Source organism: Mus pahari, chromosome 16 (genome assembly GCF_900095145.1).
Source record: "Mus pahari chromosome 16, PAHARI_EIJ_v1.1, whole genome shotgun sequence".
In the NCBI taxonomy this organism is placed as follows: Eukaryota; Metazoa; Chordata; class Mammalia; order Rodentia; family Muridae; genus Mus; species Mus pahari.
This window is the reverse complement of record NC_034605.1, coordinates 58654965-58673961: the sequence shown is the minus strand read 5'-3', so window position 1 is coordinate 58673961 and position 18997 is coordinate 58654965.

The window sequence follows — 18997 nt, the reverse complement described above, 5'->3', positions numbered from 1 at the left end:
TTTAGTAAGAGGAAGGCCAGTGGGGGACACTCAGGAAGTCGGAGAAGGTGACTGCGGAGAAGTTACGATGGGAACTCGAGAACTCACCCCCTTCAAAGAGCCGGTTAACTTGAACTAACCGCCTGCAGTGGGTACCATATAATCCCTAAATGAGACATTTTTAGTCTTTTAAAATCATTCAAGAAGCTCTTATAAAATCGTGAAGAATTGCCAGGCCAAAAAGCTACCAAAAAAAAAAAAAAAAAAAAAAAAAAGAGGAAGGGATGCAAGACTGAAAACCAAATATCCGAAGCTAATTTCTCCTGTTCAGGAGGCGAAGGTAACAAGCCAGTCACATCCTCCTAGGATGAGAACCACAAGAATTTAAACCTAAATTCCATTTATGGGAAATGAGCCCATGCCGGGCTACGCTCTCGGAGCTGAGGGGCAGGGGGACTGAGAGACATACAAAGGCAGCTCTGAGTTTGCAGTTCTCATTGAGAAGCACACAAAAACCTTCTCTAAAATACTGCTGCGTGGCACATGTCTTGAATTCTGGCACTGGGGAGGCAGGCTAGATCTAGACCAGCCTGGTCTACACAGAATTTTCTATATTAGCTAGGACTATATAGTGAGACCCAGTCTAAAAAGTAATTGATCTATTAAAATAAAAACTCACTGATAAAATAATCATTTAACATCAGTGACTAGCGCACAGACAATAATAATCAAGGCCCACAGTGAAAAAAAAGAGCCAAAACGTCGAAACCCATCCACAGCACTGCAGACAACAGAATCTTCTCTCCATCCATAGAACAAGTAGAACTAAAGAAACAAGACAGAAAACATCTATAGGAACAACCACCCTGAGAACTGAAGGGTTAACGGGAGTTAACAGAGACAGAGAGGGCGTAGGAAAGAAGGTATTCCCTGAAAAGAAGCCAGTACTGTTTATATTTTATACCACCCAAGAACTGGCAGAAAACAAGGGCCAGAGTGCAGTGTGCGAGTGGGGAGCCAAGTAGAGGCTGGGTCCCGTTGAGCATTTTCATATCTGCCCCGAGAAACGCCCCTGAGAGCAACCTCAGAAGATGTCAAGGGCTTCGAGCAGGACACAGGCTAAAGAAATGGGTCTTAGAAGAGCGTTTTAGTCTCCCACTCAGGAAGTCACTTAAAAATCTGTGACCCATGATGAGACAACGCCACTGACCCACTGATGGTAGCACTGAGCCATCAGATTCAGTGGCTTGTCTTAAGGGTCCTGATGGAAACCAGCTTGGTTCATTTCCTCTGGGGACAGCACAGACAAAAATCAATGAGGAAGGTTCTGGCCGTCTACATGAGAGTTACAGCCTTGTAGGGCAAGGTGGTCTGTATACATGCACACGTGTGTGCAGTACGGATAGACTGGTGCTTTAAAAAGACAAGATTCCTACCCTAGTGCTGATCTAAGCCCGCCCGGCAGGGTTGTTTCCAGGGGATGTGAACAATGTCAAAGCATGTTCCCTTTGTCGGAGGGCAGATACACTACCTCAGTGGTGTGTGAAGCTCCTCCCACCTAGTGCTGGGTTGGAGGCATTACGGACACATCACCCACACAGGGACAGCCACTCCCACCCATACAGTGTTCGTCACCCCCCAAGCTGCCAGGCCTTTGTTCCTGCACGCCAAGGACCTGCCAGCCTGTCCCTCAAATTGAAGCAGACTCCCATAGGATTGTACATAGGTCATGACCCCATCAGGCGCTCCTACCCACTTCTGACCCACACTTTGCGCCCACCAGAGAAGCCCCAAGCGGAGAGTGGGGAGACCACCTATGCACCCAAGCTCCTTCTCGGGCAATGGTGGAGCCTTTGAGGGGAAAGTTCGTTTTGTCAATCAACCCATTGTTGGCCTGCCAAGCGCGGGCTCGTCCTCCTCCGATGTGTCACTGGGTGCTGTTGACACAGATGTCAACTGTCAAGGGTGCCCTCCACCCTCCAACTGCCTCCTAGGGCATCCTGCAGGCCCAGCACAAGGGCCTCTGTCGCAACGCTCCCCACTGGCCCCTTGCAAGAACCACGGATTGCCACACCTTCGGAATTGCCAAAACTTGACTGGATACTTCATCATGTGGATTGGCCACGGAGGCTGCAGCTGACACGAACAGGTATGGCAGATACTTGACTATTTGCCAGGTGACAAATCCCAACTGAGTGAAACCTGCAGGCTTCACAGTGCATGCCTCCTCCCGCCCTCCCCACCAAAGTGGCAGGTGGTAGCTTCCTGGGGCCCATTCCTAGGATGGAAAAAAGAGAGAGGCTACATTCCCATGATCTAGGCATACGTTGGCCCAGCAAGCAGGCTACAACCACGGTCCTGCCTGGTCTGCTGCTATTCCTCTGCTGCTATTCCTTCCACATCCACCTCAGACCTGCCTCTAGCCAGGGAGAAGCAGGCACACTGGGAATCTGCACAGGAATACCCATTGGCCTCATTTCCATTGTTACCATCACGAGCCCCAGTATACCTCAAGATAGGGGTTACCCTTTCCCCTATAACAATTACTAGATGGTAGAGACGGCATGAGCCCCAGAGTAGAAGCAAGGCCCAAATTTTACTGAATTCTAGTTCCACGGAAACCCGATACAGCTCACATTAAAACACGCAATCCTGTGGAAACTTACCTGGGTACCACCATGATCCAGCTGAACTCAAAGTCTCAACCTGGGTCTCCGAAAAATGTCCACCAACCATAGCTGAGCCTGTAGGAACAACACAAGGAGGAAGGTTGTTGGATTTGTCATGTATGTTATGTTATAATATATAGCACAGGCTCCTAGACTATAACCTGGCAAACATGTCATTAGTCAGCAGGGAGTCGGGCTTCCCAGCTGGTGTCTAGGGGGAGCAGTAACTTAAGCTGAGGTGGGAATGAGCCCGGGGTTAAGGAAGTGTGTGGCTGACACCACAGACCACTGAGGCTTCCTGGTGTCACCCACCATCACCCCTGTTGTTCAAGTAAGTAAAGCAAGGCCTGCTAGGAAAAGGACTTCTGTCAGACCAGTCAAGTGAGGACAGAGGCCCAAGGCTTGGTTTGTGAAGCCAGTGTTCCAGCCACCATGATTGAACAGGGTTTAGACCAGGAGATGATGCTCAAGGCACTTTCTCAGAACATGCTGTTATACATGGCTAGTGATTCCTCCCCAAGCTCAGGACAGATTCCTCCCCAGAGGCCAACCCCACAGAGCTGTAGCGTGGGCAGGACAGGGGTAAGAAGCCAGGCAGCAGGTAGGCCTGGCTAAGGCCAGGGCAGGTTGACAGGAAAGGACTCTGGATCTCCTAATTTTGAAACATCTATGAAATAACTGTTTTGAAATCTTGTTCACTTTTGAAACTTCTTTCAGATAAACCCAGATCTGTTCCCGATGAGTTGATTCCTTGAGCACTGGCCTAGTACGAGGATGTGGCAAACAGTCTCCCCTGTCCTCATGACCTTGAGGGCTGGCTCACAAGTCCCACTCTGCAGCCATCAGTGAGATGGGAACTGGCACTTCCTGGTGTTCTGCCCTGAGACAGAGTCACTGTAGAAAAGCCAGCCTACACAGAGTGAGGAACAAGGTGCATAGTTACAACTCCCTGGGTAGTGTTCAAAGCCCACTCCTGCTGAGTTTCATATGGTGCCTGGCCCACAAGGGCATCATGGAGTGACCCTCTGCTGCCATTGAATTCCTTACTGTAAATGTGGAAAAAAAAAATCAGTCAGATGTTGAGATAGCCTGTGGTTTCCTACTTAAAGACTCTGCCAGAGACCTTGAAGGTCTACAGACCTCACCTTGGTCCATAATCTAGGTTTACCTGTGTAAAACAAGTCAATGAGTGACCCAGGGCCTGAGATAGCTAAATTCTTTCTTTTTTACTAACAGAAGTAGATTCCCAATGGGCCCTGCAGGAAGCCACAGAAGAAACACAGAAAACTACAGCAATGAGGCCAGCCACCCTTTGATCTCGGAGATCCTTTGGGGACGAGTCTCTCCCTCTCATGCACACCTCCCTATTAGTCATACCAAGAAGACTGTCCAAGGAAAGAAGAGCCACACAGAAGAACACTCTAGAAGGCTGGCCTACTTCTATGTCCACATTTGCTCTTTGGGACAGGGAGACCAAGAAAGCCAAAATGTTGATCTACTTGAGTAGGACAAGATCTTCCAAGGTTGGTATATATTCGTTGATACAGCAATGGCAGGTCCCACTATAATATTCCCTGGTTGGCCATGCTCTGTGTTCATTTCTTGAACCTATGGAAATGTTTTATGGTAGATCAAAACATACAGCTCTACCTTTTATGCAACATCTGTGAATCAGGATCCAGGTCCCATGTACACTGGGAAGTTGAATCATGTTTGAAAACTGTCTTCAAACACCATCTGCATGTTCAAAGAAATTCTTCTGAGCACCTGCTAGGTGTGCCCAGGAATTAGACTTCAAGACAGTAAAGGCAGATGAAGGGTTTCCACTGGGAAGAGAAGAAATGGAGTCCTTGCGCAAGTGTGCCAGCCTCCAATCCCATAGCCTTGGCTCTTCCCAATGACCACAACTCCCTCTAAGGCCAATCTGAAGAAGACACACCAGCTGCCAAGAGACCAGAGCATGGCTCAGCCAGGCAAGCAGTATCCACTCTCCAGGCCTCAGCTTTCTATCTGAATAGTGGGGATAAAAGGAGCTGGGCCAGGCATTGCCAAGTGCCAAGAGGAAAAAAAACCCCAGCTACATGGTTGTGATGTTCTTATCACAGTTATATAGCTGTTACAGAGGAGAGGGACAGGAGGCCAGGGTCCCCTCCTAGGTATGCGGGGCCTCCTCATTTCTGTCTTCACACCCTGACTTCAGCCACTCTAGCCAGCTCACCTGACTGGGCCACAGCCTGAGAAAATAGCCAGTCTGGACACAGAGTTAGTCACCCTCACATCACAGGCAAAGACCAAGATGACACAACTCAACACACTTCTTAATCCCGCTCAGTGCCATCAGTGGGACATGGCTGGAGACGGGGGCATTCCTCCTCGTGTGAGTCACCTACAGCAAGGTCACTGCCCACATGATAGGGATAGTCTGACCTGGAGGTAGCCTGGAGAGTTGAAAGCACTCTGCCCCACTCCTCGCCCTGAATGGATCCCCTGACACCTACTATGCCGCCTTCAATCCATCATTACAGTACATTTCTTTGGGTGTTGAAGACTTTCATGGTCTCAATTTTTTGTGGCTATTCCATCTTTTAAAACTGTATTTCTATTAGTTCTTTGATAACTCCAATCAATATTTCCTCATATTCACCTCTAACTCCTCCCTCCCCCATGACTCCAACTACATGTATTCTTTGGAACCCTCCCTGCTTCCATAATGGTCTCTGAACCCGGGGGAGGTGATAAAGATTCACCATCATGGCGAGTACGTTCACTGTCAGGTATTTTCTGCCTTCATCTAGTCGTTTCTGTGTTCAACGCTGTCCACTACCCAAAGAAACTTCTCTGAGGAAGTCTGAAAGCTATACCAGTCAAGACTATAGAGACATGTATTTAGAGGACAGTTTGGTACCATGTCAATTTAGTACCTTCTGATAGAACCTTTAGAATGGTCTAATAGTAGAAGGTTCACTCCTTGAGCCTCTGAGCTCCCCAGCCATGGCAGATTTACAGTATTAGACATGTGTTTCCTCTTGTGGAGAGGAGCAGTCCTTAATTCCTGAAAGTGTAGATTACCAGTGTGTCCATGGGCATTTATTCCTACACCAGTAACTATGGTAGCTTACAAGGTTCACAAATGGATAAGGCTGTTGACGATGTCTCCCGACCCACAAACTATACACCACCTCTGGTGTTATGAAAGCTAGCCAGCATGGAGGAATACTGGTCAGTACCAATTCAACTTCACCACATTCTATGACCAGAGTGTGTGGTATCTTCAGCAATTGGGTCTTGCCACTAATTTCCAGTTGGCAACCAAGAGCAATGGTATTGTATTGTTTTTAGGGTCTGAAGGACACCGCTGACCAACAACTCAAGGAGAGTGATCCCACCTGGCACTGAGGTTTTTGCTTCATAGGCTATGGCTCTCAGGAAGACAGTTAATCCTGGACAGAAAGAAATCCAATTAAACTCTTATGTGAGTATGTGTGTGTGTGTGTGCTTTGTAGATAGTAGGTCTCAATTTTTATAAAGAGCCCATCTGATACCTAGCTAGATTTCTAACTTCTAATTAATTGAAAGAAATCAACCCAATTACTAGAAGATTCTGAAACTCTCCAGGAAATTCACAACTCTACTTCAGGTGGTCCTCAGAAACGGACTCTGATACATGGCCCTTGAGTGACCGTTGGCCCTCACCAGCCACACCCTTATATTGAATGTCTTAGAACGCCTACCTGGAAGCTATAAACAAACACTAAGGCCAGACTATTTCAACAGCTGAGTGGCCTATGACACTTTACCTGCCCCCTCCCCCCTGTACTATGGAAACCTTGTTATTGGTCTTAATGTGTTTGGGGGCTGAAGGCATTTCACCAGCTCAGCATCCTTTACCTTTATGATGGTCCTTGGCATGACTTCCAAGAAACTGTGGGTGAGTCTTATCTCTCATTCCTAGGAAGAACCCTTGCTAGGCAAACATGTGGTAGGGTACAGTAGGCACACTAGTGTGATGAAGGTGAAGATGATATATAAATATGGGTCCCTTTTATCTGGAACCAAGCACTTAAGATCTACTCTGGCATACAGCAGAGTAGTCATTTCTGTCACCATTAAAAACTGCTTCTATACCCAAGAGGAACCTTATCTGAGCTTGGGTAGGCAGAGTGGTTCTGGCTATTGGGAGCTCTGATCTCCTTTTCCCTTGTCTGGAGTAGGGTAGCTCTGGAGAAAGCTACAGCACTAAGAACAGTTTGAAAGTAGTCATGCGACACCCTCTGGCTTCCAGCTTCCTGAGGACCCCAAGAATCCTGGGATGTTGTGAGCAACTGCTAGAAAATATGTCACTGCTCATTCTGGGGGTCTCCTCTCCTTAGCCACCTTCCCCTCGTCTCAAGAAGCCCTCTTCCTTGTCCCTCACTTCTACTTGGGGAAGCCTAGATATGTATTGTTTTGTTTCATCCCTGTGACCAAATTCCAGACAAGAAGCCACTGAAGGGAGGAAAGGGCTGGTTTGGCTCACAGTTTAAAGGGTACACAGTCTCTATCATGGGGTGGAGGGTGTGTGTGTCTGTGGCTCACAGTTAAAGGGTACACAGTATCTCACAGAGTAGGGAAGGTGTGTGTGTGGCTGCAGGAGCCTGTGGCAGCCACTTGCTTACACATCAGCAGACCAAGAAGCAAAGCTGGGACAGAGAGTGGGACCAGGCTATAAATCTCAAGGCCCACTCACAGCAACCCACCTCCTCCAGCTTGTCCCCACCTCTAAAAGGGTGCAGATCACCATATATTAAAACACACACATGTCTGTGGGGGAAACATTTGCATTCAAACATTAACGGAGGTGGTTATCAAAAGCCAAGGACAGCAGATGACAGAGGTGGCCAAAGGGTAACCGACATCAAAGTAACTGGTTACCTCAATCGTCACAACTGTGCCATGCAGAGCAAGCAATTCCAAACATTCCCACTCCCCCGCTCCTTGGTTACTTCTTGTGAAGCTGAAAGTACCCCCCCCATCACAGACCCCACCAGTAGGCACAGCTCGAGTCGCAAAAGGCATCTCTACCACGTGGCTCATGTATTTTGAAAGACTGAAAGCTCAGGTTTAGTTTAAGGCCAAAAAGTGCCTGTGAGAAGAGCACCACCCCCGCCCCCAGAGAAAGTGAGGCATCCCACCTACCTCTCCCCCCAAGAGATAACCTTGATCTTCCTTGACCAAAGATGACAACGGGCAGAGACTGACGGTCTCAGGCCTGACCCTAGCTCTGTCTCCAAATGCAGTCAAGGAGTAGAGCAGACCCAGACAATCCCGGAAAGATGGACTGTCCTCCACACAGACCTTCAGCATAGTCCCTAGATGACCCTCAGAGGAAAATCGAGTGCTTGTGAGGAAGATGGATGAGACCACTTCCGCTCCAGCGTCTCCCACAGCTTCACCTGCCCTCCCTGGTGAATCGGGTTCCAACCGGGCTTTGGTGCTCCCCGCCCCCCACAGGCACCTTCACAGAACCCCACACTGGCAATTACTCCTAATTACATGATGTGACAAGGTGCTGGGGCTGGGGCACTTAACTCAGACCCTGCATTATGCAACGCTTTTAATCCTCTTACTTAAGGCCGAAAACCGAGATGGTGCTCCCAGCTCGCATGAATGACTGGAAAATAATTCTAAGAAATAAAAACATGGCCATCGGGATCACCTTACCAGCTCCCTGAAAGGATTAAAAAGGACACATACCTTGAACCATCAGATGCCCTCTGCTGAACCCTCCAGGAGCCTCCCTGATAAGAAAGTGCCTCAGAGGGAGAGGGACCAAGTTGACATTCCCTGGCTCAGGGCTGAGTTCCACCACTTCAGAAGAGCTACAGCTGAGCCGTCCTGGGCCTGTGTGTCCCCAAGGCACCAGAGTGCACAAACCAGTGCACTCCACAGAGCCCCCTCCCCTTTTCTTCCTAAGACCTTGCTACCTCACAATTCTGACCATTGAGTCCCGCACCAGTTGGCCTTGCTTCTAGACATGACCTTGGAGCCCACAGGCCCCAAAGAGAAACACACGGTGACGACTAAGAGATCTTAAATACCTCAGACCCCGAGAAAGAGGAGAGGCCTCAGCAATCACTAGGCTCAGGGTGTAGGCTTCCAGGATGGGCCACCATCAGCCCCTGAGAGGTGACTGTCCCACACTGAACACACTGGAGGCCCCAAGACACTCCAATTGCTACTCAGCAAAGTGGGCAGGTGGGCAAGCAACAGTATGGGTGCCTCTGATGCCCACACCCCAGTCAGCCTGGAGGGAGCAGCTTATACAGGCAGGTACAATTACAGTGGCTAGGCCCATTAAATCTTGGAATAAAGAGCTGGCCTGGTAATTGCCCCTAATCCCTTTTCGAGCCTTTGTCTGTTAGCAGTTCTGCTGTAAGCCTAATGGGCTGAGGTAAGTGGCCAGACTCCCAGCCCTCCCCAGGGCGCCTCAGGCAGGCCTGGGGTGGGGACACCCAGTCAACAAGCCCACCAGGATGCCGTTCTTAAAGGGTTCCTTTGACAGGACCCTCCACGAAGAAGAAGCAGCAGTCTGCCCGGGACAGTGAGATGCCTGGGGCTATCATATGGTACCAGAAGAAGAAGATTCCAGAGCCCGATGGGAGCTGAAACAAGCCAAGCCCCATTCTACCTGGACCCACAACCACAACCACACTCTGGTCACACTCAAACTGAACTTCCTGCACTCAGGAGCCACGCACCTGATGCCTACACTGCTGGGACTTGAAAACTGAAGAGGGATGGCCCACCTGCAGCCAGCCACACAGAGACCTCCCAGGGCTGTCAGCCCCAGTGCTCTTTGTACAACCTACAAAAAGTTAATGGGACTCTGATGACCCAGGACGAGTGACTTGTACCTTGTCTTGTGGACTCCATGGTCCTCCATTCAATGCTTAGATCCAGAGCCTCCTGGATCCAGCAGTGATGGCAGATGTGAAGCCAGCCTGTTGTGTCCCCACACTGGCACAGGCGAAATGAATCCCCACGTGTGCATTAGCCTGGAACAGACAGACCTCTTCCGTTCACCCTACTGTGTCCAGAGAGAAATGACTCCGCCCCTGTTTTAGGAGGGTCTCCTGGGGCTGGGCAAACAGCTCAGTGTGCAAGAGCACTTGTTACATAAGCAATGAAGACCTGAATTCAAATCCTCAGCAGCCCTATAAAAATGGGTCACATGACCTCTCTTGCACCCTATAACCATAGCACTGGGGGTAGGGGTGCCCAAGACAGAGACGGGGATCCCTGGGCTTGCTCCAGGTTCATGTGGTTCCTGTTTCAAGGGGAAAAGATTAAGAGTGGAACAGCTCTATAGTCAACTTGCTTTTCTGGCTTCAGTGCACACTCATGTATACACACACACACACACTTACACAGACTACACATATACACCCAATTATACACACTACACATATACACACATGCATACACATCACATACATGCACACATGCTACACATATACACATATGCACACACTACATATATACACACACACCTTTATATACACACACACACACATGCACAGAAAGCACACACACTTTTGAAAAGAGAATCTCCCAACTTTCTAATATCGTCAGCTAATTCCAATAATTCAAAATACAGGATAAACCAAACCAGCATGTAGAAACGTTCAGTTTTCAGGCTTCTGTCCTGGGTTTGTCACTCTTCGGGGCCCTCTGCTCCCATCTCAAAAGGACACTCTCACACCATGCTTTATCTCTGTGATCCCAGAATGGAGCACAGGACTTGGCCCACGGCAGACTCTCCTGAAGCCTGAGCGTCTTCCTGATGAACTTCCTGTGCATCACCCAATGGATGAGCACCAGCAGGTGTGAGCAATCCTCCTGTCTCAGTATACCTGCCCCACTACTGTCCAAGTATTCTCTTAGCCACAGCTGGAGCTCTAAATTCCAATGCTTTGCAAAGTATCTCCTACCCCAGTAGCAGATCAAAGTTGAGTACCCCCAGAAACTCTGCAATGCAAAAAGAACGGCCCCTAGGAGGAGAAGGCCCTCCCTGAGCCCAGAGCCCCTTCTTGTTCAAACCTCTGGACTCTGAAACCACCCTGATATAAACAGACGCTCACAGATTGTGCTGGGTGTACTAGGGCGTGAGGCTCTTCCTCCCATGCTACAAGCCCAAGAGGCTAAACTTGCAACTCAACAGAACAGTTCTATTATGTCCGGTGTTAGCTGCCTGTCGGCACAGAGAAATATCATTACAAACTTAGAAATGTATGCTATGGTCAGGCTAGATGGCTCAACAGGTTAAGGTGCTTGCCACCAAAAGCTGGTGACCTGAGTTCAATTCCTGGCACTCACATGGTCAGAAATAATCAAGTCCTTCAAGTTGTCCTCTGACCTCCACAAGTACAAATATACACACACATGCACACTCATGCACACACATATGCACACAATACATAAATATAATTTTTAAATACATTTTATTATCTCATGCTTATTTAGCTAAGTAGTCTAGGATTTGCTGGATCCTCTTGTGTGTAGGGTCTTCTCTGAAAAACCGCAGAAGATGCATCAGCCGGGCTATGTTCTCATCTGAGGCCTGGCGATGGGGAAAGACTTACCCTCTCTGTTACATGTGGCTGTTGGCATAATTCTGTTCCATGAAGCCCAGTGGATAGAGCTTCCTCCCGGGCCTTTGCATTGAGTTCTGAGCTAATTGTTGTAGACTGTCCTCAGCCCTTTCCCAAGAAGATGCATCCAAGTCTACAAGGATTATCCAGCAGGCTGATGCTACAACCCTACATAACAGACCATGGGAGTTGACATCTTGTCATCTTTTACCCAGTCCACAAATAATTACAGATCCTTCCTGACACATGAGCAACCAGTGGGAGGATAGTCGGGAGGAGGATTCTAGACTATCCAGAACACAAATAATAAAATTTGTACTGCCCATGTCCAAAAAGACCAAGAGAAATGAAGAGAACAGTAGCAGTGAGGTGTGCTGACGTCACTCACGAGTGACAGACACTGATCCGGGTCCCAGCACTCCCCAGCCTGCTAGGACTGCATTTGGGTCAACCTTTAAGACAAGTCTCGAGGGCAAGAGACAACTACGCTCTAAGACAGAAAGGGCACCTTCAAAGCATCCCTCAGTGTATGGCTAGGGATGTAGCTGCAGACTCGCTGAATCTGTGAGTTGATCATTCAAGTCTCAGACTTCCAGCACACATTTTCACTATTCTGTGTAACACAAGCACTTTTCACACCACACGGACTACTGGCTGCTTCAGAGACAAGCGCTTGTGTGACCCGCAGGGCTGTGAGATTCACCAACCACTTGAATCATTCGATGCCATTTTTACCAGGGGGCAAAAAAGAACTGATAAACAATTTACAGCTATCTAGATGTACATATTTGGAAGATACTTTCTGGAAAATGAACACGAGTTTGTTGATTCAAGGAAAATAGCCAGTAGGATTTGTTACTAGAGATAAAATTAAGAGTTTTCAAGCAGAATTAGTTTGTGTAAAAGTAGCTACCCTGTATACTTGAGAGCCACTGAGTGACTCCTGTCCAGTTGAGATCAATAGCTATGAATCTGATTGACTAATGGCCTAAAAAGAAATGTGTTAACACTCAAAAGATTTGTGGCTTAGTGAACCCATGATTTTCCAAAATAGCTGGTCCATGAAACAGAAAGCAGATGTACCAAATCCTCCAAGTGTCTACAAACTGGCCTTTGCCAAGTTCTACCTTGAGACTGAAAGACATTCAGAATTTTCTGGAAAGGCTATTGGAAGACCCTTCACCTTTTCTAACTACACATCAGAATGAAACCATTCTTTCTTTATATGCTTCAAGCTGAAACAGCATGCAACAGACTGAACACAGAAAGAACTGAGAACATACCTACCTTCTATCAAAATACGCATTTGGGGGCTGGAAAAATGGCTCAGTAATTTAATGTACTAGCTTCTCTCAGAGAGGACCCAGATCTGATTTCCAGTACCCACATCACAGCTCATAACTATAAATAATGCCAGTTCCAGGATATCTGATGACCTGGTTTATCCCCTGTGGGCATCTGCACACACACACACACACACACACACACACACACAGACATGGTGTATACACACACATATATATGTATGAATATATACATTATACAAACACACATACTAGGAACATACACATACATAAGTATTTTCAAGCAAACACATTATAAAAATGATAAAAATATGAAATAGCTTTTCAGCACTCTTGTTTGGGCAAGTAAATTTTCACAAAACATGTTAGTAGATTACAAAATTTTCATTTTTTTTAACCATTAAGTAGTTTTAAGTTTTTCTGCATTAATTTCTCATATGGTAAATGGTATTAAAAGACAAGATGCACATAAACTCTTTGGGCTTTAATACCTTCATCCTAGCTGCCTAGAAGCCAGTATTCTGCTAGCAGCCTTCAGATGAAGCTGTAAAACTCTCAGCTCCTCCAGCACCATGCCTGCCTGGATGCTGCCACCTTGGTGATAATGGACTGAACCTCTACACCTGCAAGCCAGCCCCAATTAAATGTTGTCCTTGTAAGAGTTGCCTTGGTCATGGTCTCTTTTCACAGCAGTAAACCCTAAGACAGGTGCCAAAGGCAGGTGTGGAAAGCATCAGCCTTAGTGGTTCCTAGTACAGTGGGGCAACTGTAGCCGGCAGTCATAACTACAGACTTCCAGTGAACCAAATGAGGAGAACAAAGATTCCCAATGCAACCAAATAACATTTGAGAAGACAGAAACGCTGCTCATTCTGTTGAGGTCATCACACATTGTAGTCACATCTCAAATGACACCCACCGTACAAGTTTTACACACCGATTAACTTTTTAAAAAATTTATCAAGATCACAAACACTTAAAAAAAAACAAACAGCAAATTAGGTACGTAGTTCAAAGGAAACAAACAAACAAACAAAAAAAATCCGTGTGGAAAGAGCAGACAAAGGGGGTTCCCGGTACACAGGCTCTGATGGGGGTGTCTGCACACTCACCTACAGCCGGGCTGCTCGCAGTGTTCTCACGGAGGAAAAGTGGGTAGAATGGCCATGTGATGAGAAGAGACATTTTAACGGGAAGACTCCCTCCCCTCCCCATCTTCCATGACTGAAAGTCGGCACACACATACCATTTAAAAACTCAAGGTTGACCCACATTTGAAACACAGCAAACAGCCCAAGAAACAGCTAGAAGGAGTGCAGTTACCCCTAGAGAGCAGGAACCGGGGAGAGGCATGCAACCGTGGCTGCGGATGTCACAACGCTGGCTGACATTTGGACAAACGGCTTCCTTATCAAGAGTATGGCTGCATTTAAGAACTCCAGGCCCCAAAGAACAGCCTCTGCTACTCCAAGCCATGGTCTGACAAACATTCCTTAGATTTTTTTTTTTTTCTTTTCTTGCTGCTTCTTCAGACCCAGAGCCGTCCTGTTCTGCGTGGGAGCACGCCATGGCTGTGGTCCTGGGCAGGAAGTTCAGATCCCTATCCAAATGCTGCTGTCTCCTCGGACTGCCACCTGTTGCTGCCCTGGTGGGCCCCCGTGTCATCTGCACTTACTGTTAACACTGGGCTCTCTCTAAGCTCCTCTGAGGATATGTCCCTATGGAGTCCCATACCATCATTTGTCATCTTCTTCCACGGAAAGCCCCTCTGAGATGAGGCAGATGGCCTCCTCTGGGAGGGTTGGTGGCAGTGGAGATTTGAATCTCAGAGCTGTCTCTCAAATACCCATTGTGTTCAAACACCAGCCCTTCACCAGCCCTCCCTCTTCCTGAGTTTCTTTTTGTTGTTGGGTTTTTTTCATAACTTATTTTTCCATTCACACTACATCCCAATCACAGCCTCCTACCCCTCTCCTCTCCTCTCATTCCTGCCCTAACAAATCCATTCTCCATTAAGGTTCTCCCTTTTCTCTCTGACTCTCAGTGGGTCATCTGCTTTCCTCCGCCGTTTTTCCGGCTTCTGCCCCTCCGGCCAAATGCCTTCATTGACTCTCACACGTGCTCACAGAGACAGAAGGGCAATGTCCCACTGTAGCCTCTCCACTGGGAGGAGAGGTGACAAGACACATGTCCTAGTGCCTTTTCTTCCCTTGAGGGAGGCTGGCCCGAACAGAGAAAGGGCTGGCCTGAAATCACACAGCAGCAACCTAGGTGACCAGAGAGAGTCACCTTATGGCATTGATTTACTGACACAGGTGATCCAGGTGCCCTTCTTGTCCCCATTCAAGCTTTGCGATTGGCCTATTTGCAAGAACTACTGCCCACGGGTTCCCAAAGGCAAGCTTGCATCCATTCTTCAATTGAAGTGACACCAAGCAGTAGGATGCAATGGGACCTGTCCCCAGAGGGCTAAGCCAAGGTCCAGCTGCCTCCTCCAGCTTCCAGAGTCCCCTGTGAATCATAGCCTTTGAGGAGAGCCATTCCAGGAATCTGGGTGGTGCCAGGGCTGAGGAAGGCAGAGATGAACGGTACCCCACAGCAAGAACCAAGTCTATTCTCCTTTCCAAACCACCCCTCACAGCCCAGAGGGCACCAGGGAGCCTCCCCTTCACTCGTTAAACACTACTGAACTATTGTGCCCAAGAGTCTTTCCTGATGCTGACAAGCCACACCCAAGGCAGGGCATAGCGTGGACACTGATGGATGCCCCATAGGTGACAGTGGGCCCACACAGCCAACTGGCATCATTTGGCATCCGGCTCTGCCCAAATTGGAGGCTGTGGCCTCTCTCACAGAACAAGGAAATGTTTCCCCAGACACCCAAGAAATGTCTCCCATTCCATCAAAGGCATAAATGATATTTTCAAAGCTAATGAAGTGTAGGTCATCGACCCAGACCGTTCTCCTCCACAACAGTGATCTTCAAAACGTAGTCCCCCGAACCAATTGCACCAGGATCGCCCGGGTGCGTATGAGAAATGCAAGTTTCCAGAACACGCCCCAAACATAGTTAATCAGGAGCTTTGTGTAAGAAGTAGGAAGGCAATCTGCTTTTAAAAAGCCCGGTGGGTGGTTGCAGTGCAGGCTAGCTTGCAAACCACTGCTCTGAATAAAGGCCCCCAAGAAACATTTCTGATCCAAAGTTACTTCCTTAAAAAAAAAAAAAAAGTCATCAAGGGTTGTGATTGTATCAAATCACAATCGATTTGTCCTCCTGTATCTCTGCAGACCTGATCTGATGAGTGTAGATAACACATAATTGGGGGCGGGGTCACAACTTTTTACAGTTATGTGTGAGTGTGTGTGTGTGTGTCCCCATCCGCACATTGCCCACTTACTTCCCCAGTAAATTTCCAAATCAGGAGAGTCAGTGAGTCAGTCAATCCACCTCACGACTCCTGCAGGAAGATTCAGCCCATCTGAAGCTAGAGGGAGTTGAGCCGGCCACCACTCTGGCCTACTTCACAACCAGCGCTTGCCCTGGGCTTACATTACAAGCAGTTTCAGCAAACTCCCTCTGAGGTTGGAAGGATGCACATCTCTCGTGGGTACGGGTACCGCTTACTGCCACTACCCCTTCCCCACTTCCCCTCTTCCTTCTTAATGAGAGGCACATCACTGTGAAATCCTGGAGCCACCATCTCAGCTCTGCCTTCCCCTTCCATCGCAGCCTCTGATTGGACCTCTGTGTCTGGCTCCTCCCACTTCTTCCCCAGACTAGCCTCTTCCATTAGCCTGCCCTGGCTGAAGGTCAGGTGCTCCACTACCGGGGGTGGGAGGGTAGAATTGTACTTGTTTTGCCCCACTCCAAATACTTTTTGGGGGTACGTGAGAAGATGAAGAAGTTCTAGGGGAGCAGGCCATGGGCCTTTCCTAGCTCGAGACCGGGGCTTGCACCACGGACCCTCTGAGAACCTCATGAAAGCATTCCAGGATGTAATAAACCCGTCAAGCCCCGACTAAGTTATATGGAAGCGCATGATTTCCCATTTTTTAGAATGTAAATGTTTACACTGTAGCATTCCCCTGCCCCGGCATCCGGGGCCCTGGCACGAGAGTGATGGAATCAGCCATTTCCCCTCGGGAATCCTTAGATGGAAGAGCCACGATGCCAGCCAGCATCCACATAGAGAAATGTCCCGCCTTTAACCAGTCGGGTGTGCAAACCCCCGCACCAAGGAAGGCCACCCGCATTTGCTTAATGTCACCCAGTTCCATCTGGCTCTTACAGAAGAGAAGTAGTACTTTTAAGGGTAAACCTCAGAAGAGAGGGTGCAATTCTGACTATTTAGGTTCCCAAGGTCTCTTTGCTAAGCTTCTCTCCAAAATAGTCAATTACAGGGAGCTCTAATGTATCCGATTTATTAGATCATTGTGTTATAGAAATAATGACTAGCATAAGCAGGTGGGAAACCTCAACACAACAATCAAGGAAACCCTGTGCTTCGGCCAACAGACTCCCAAGCACTCCGCTGCTCGCTGTGCACAGGTCTGACTGAGGATAGGAATCCTGCCCTCTAACACTCTGGGTGTCCGTGAACAAGTGTGACTCGAGTAAAGAGTCTGCACTTGGTCATGAGCCCCAGAAACTATCCAGGTTCCCTTGGATCCTAAACAACATCCTCCCTGAGAGCAAGCAAAAAGCCCCTGTGATTTGTCACTGGCAACCAAAGCATGCCTGTGGTTCTGATCCATAGACAAGCCCCACATTATATCCAATAGGAACTATGTATGCCACCGGGCTCTTTAGCTTCCTCACTGGCCGAGTGAGGAGGAATGTCTGACCCTCCCCACCTCTAAAGAATTGTGTGAGAGAAGTAAAAAGCCTTTCCCCCACCCAGGAATGGGAAAAGATACAACACCTTGGAACCCTGGTGCTTCAGTTACTACCACGTCTGTCTGTACCCCCTTGGGTAAGTGCCTGACCTCCCTGAGCTTCCAGTTCTTTAAGATGATGGAGATGCTATTTGATTGTATCAGTCTTCTAGCTACTAATAATTACCAGGGGCTGAGGTTTTTATTCTCTAGTCTACGGAGCAGTCAGAAGGGTACCTGAGACCGGACCATCTGCTGCAAACAATACCTTCCCTGCATGTGTGACGCCTGACTGGTGACAGATAGTGCTCAGGGCTGGGAAGAGGCAGACATGACCCAGGGGCATTCCTGCACTCAAAGGCGTCTCTGGCTCACCCTACCCCGATCAGAAGCATGTGGCAGATGCATGGATCAACCATCATTGTGATGTACTGGGCCACAGATCTCCATGCCTGCTCTCAGAATCCATGTCAGAAACAGGAGTCAGGCCCCTCTACAGCTGAACGAGGTCACCTGAGGACCCAGGTTTCCAGGGAAACAGCAGAGTGAGCCTCCCCAGCCCATCTCAGCCTTGCTGGCATCTGAAGCTCATAGGCAGGCAGCCCAAGGCCCCACAGCCACCTGTGTAGAAGACTAAGCCTAGTGTCTCCATCAACCTGAACCAGTCCAGGGCTCAGCAGGGAGCCCTCCTCTAGTTTCCAAGAACCAAGCCTCAGCTCAGTACCATTTCCCTCCCTCCAGGAAAAGGCAGTCAACTGAGGGCCCCACCCCACCCCACCTACCCATCCAGGCCTCTCCATCTGATTGTCCCAGAACAGTTCCTGGTGTTTCCTGCTCCAGCCAGCTAGCTTTACACCTGCTAGACACTTCTGTTTGTTTTTATCCTGGTGACTGTGAGCGGCATCTCTGGCCCCAGCTTTGGTGCGATTTAAGGAGCTACGCGCACGCACACACACACACAGTGCCCACCGAAGCCTCTGAAGCCTGCCTTCTACCTAGGTCACCACTACATCCTGCCTTTTCCCAAGCTGCTCCTGGCCTTGCCTGCATAGGCTCTCCCTCCTCCCTGGGTACAGCCTGCTCAGTGAAGGGCCACAAAGCACAGCCTCTAAGGGCTCTTAACAACCCTCTTGGTGGAAGGCAGAATGGACTCCTCTTTGGACCCGTGTCCACATTATGGGTCATAAAGGCCTTTATGTGCCTATAAAGCAAAATTCCTGTGATGCGTTTCTATTTCAACATGCTATGCACAGTAAAAAGCTGCTGTATGCAGACAGCCCTCATGCCTGTCAGAGTCTACACACATGCATACCACCAGGGTCACCTGCACTCACCTGGCTAGGAAGGTGTGCCTGGGGCTGGGGGGGGGGGTCTCAGTCCCAGCCCTGGCACCTAACCTGGGTCTGTCACTTCATCTCACTGTGTAAGATGGAGCACCCACTATAACCTCCTGGAGCACCCACCATCACCTCCTGGAGCACCCACCATCACCTCCTGGAGCACCCACCATCACCTCCTGGAGCACCCACCATCACCTCCT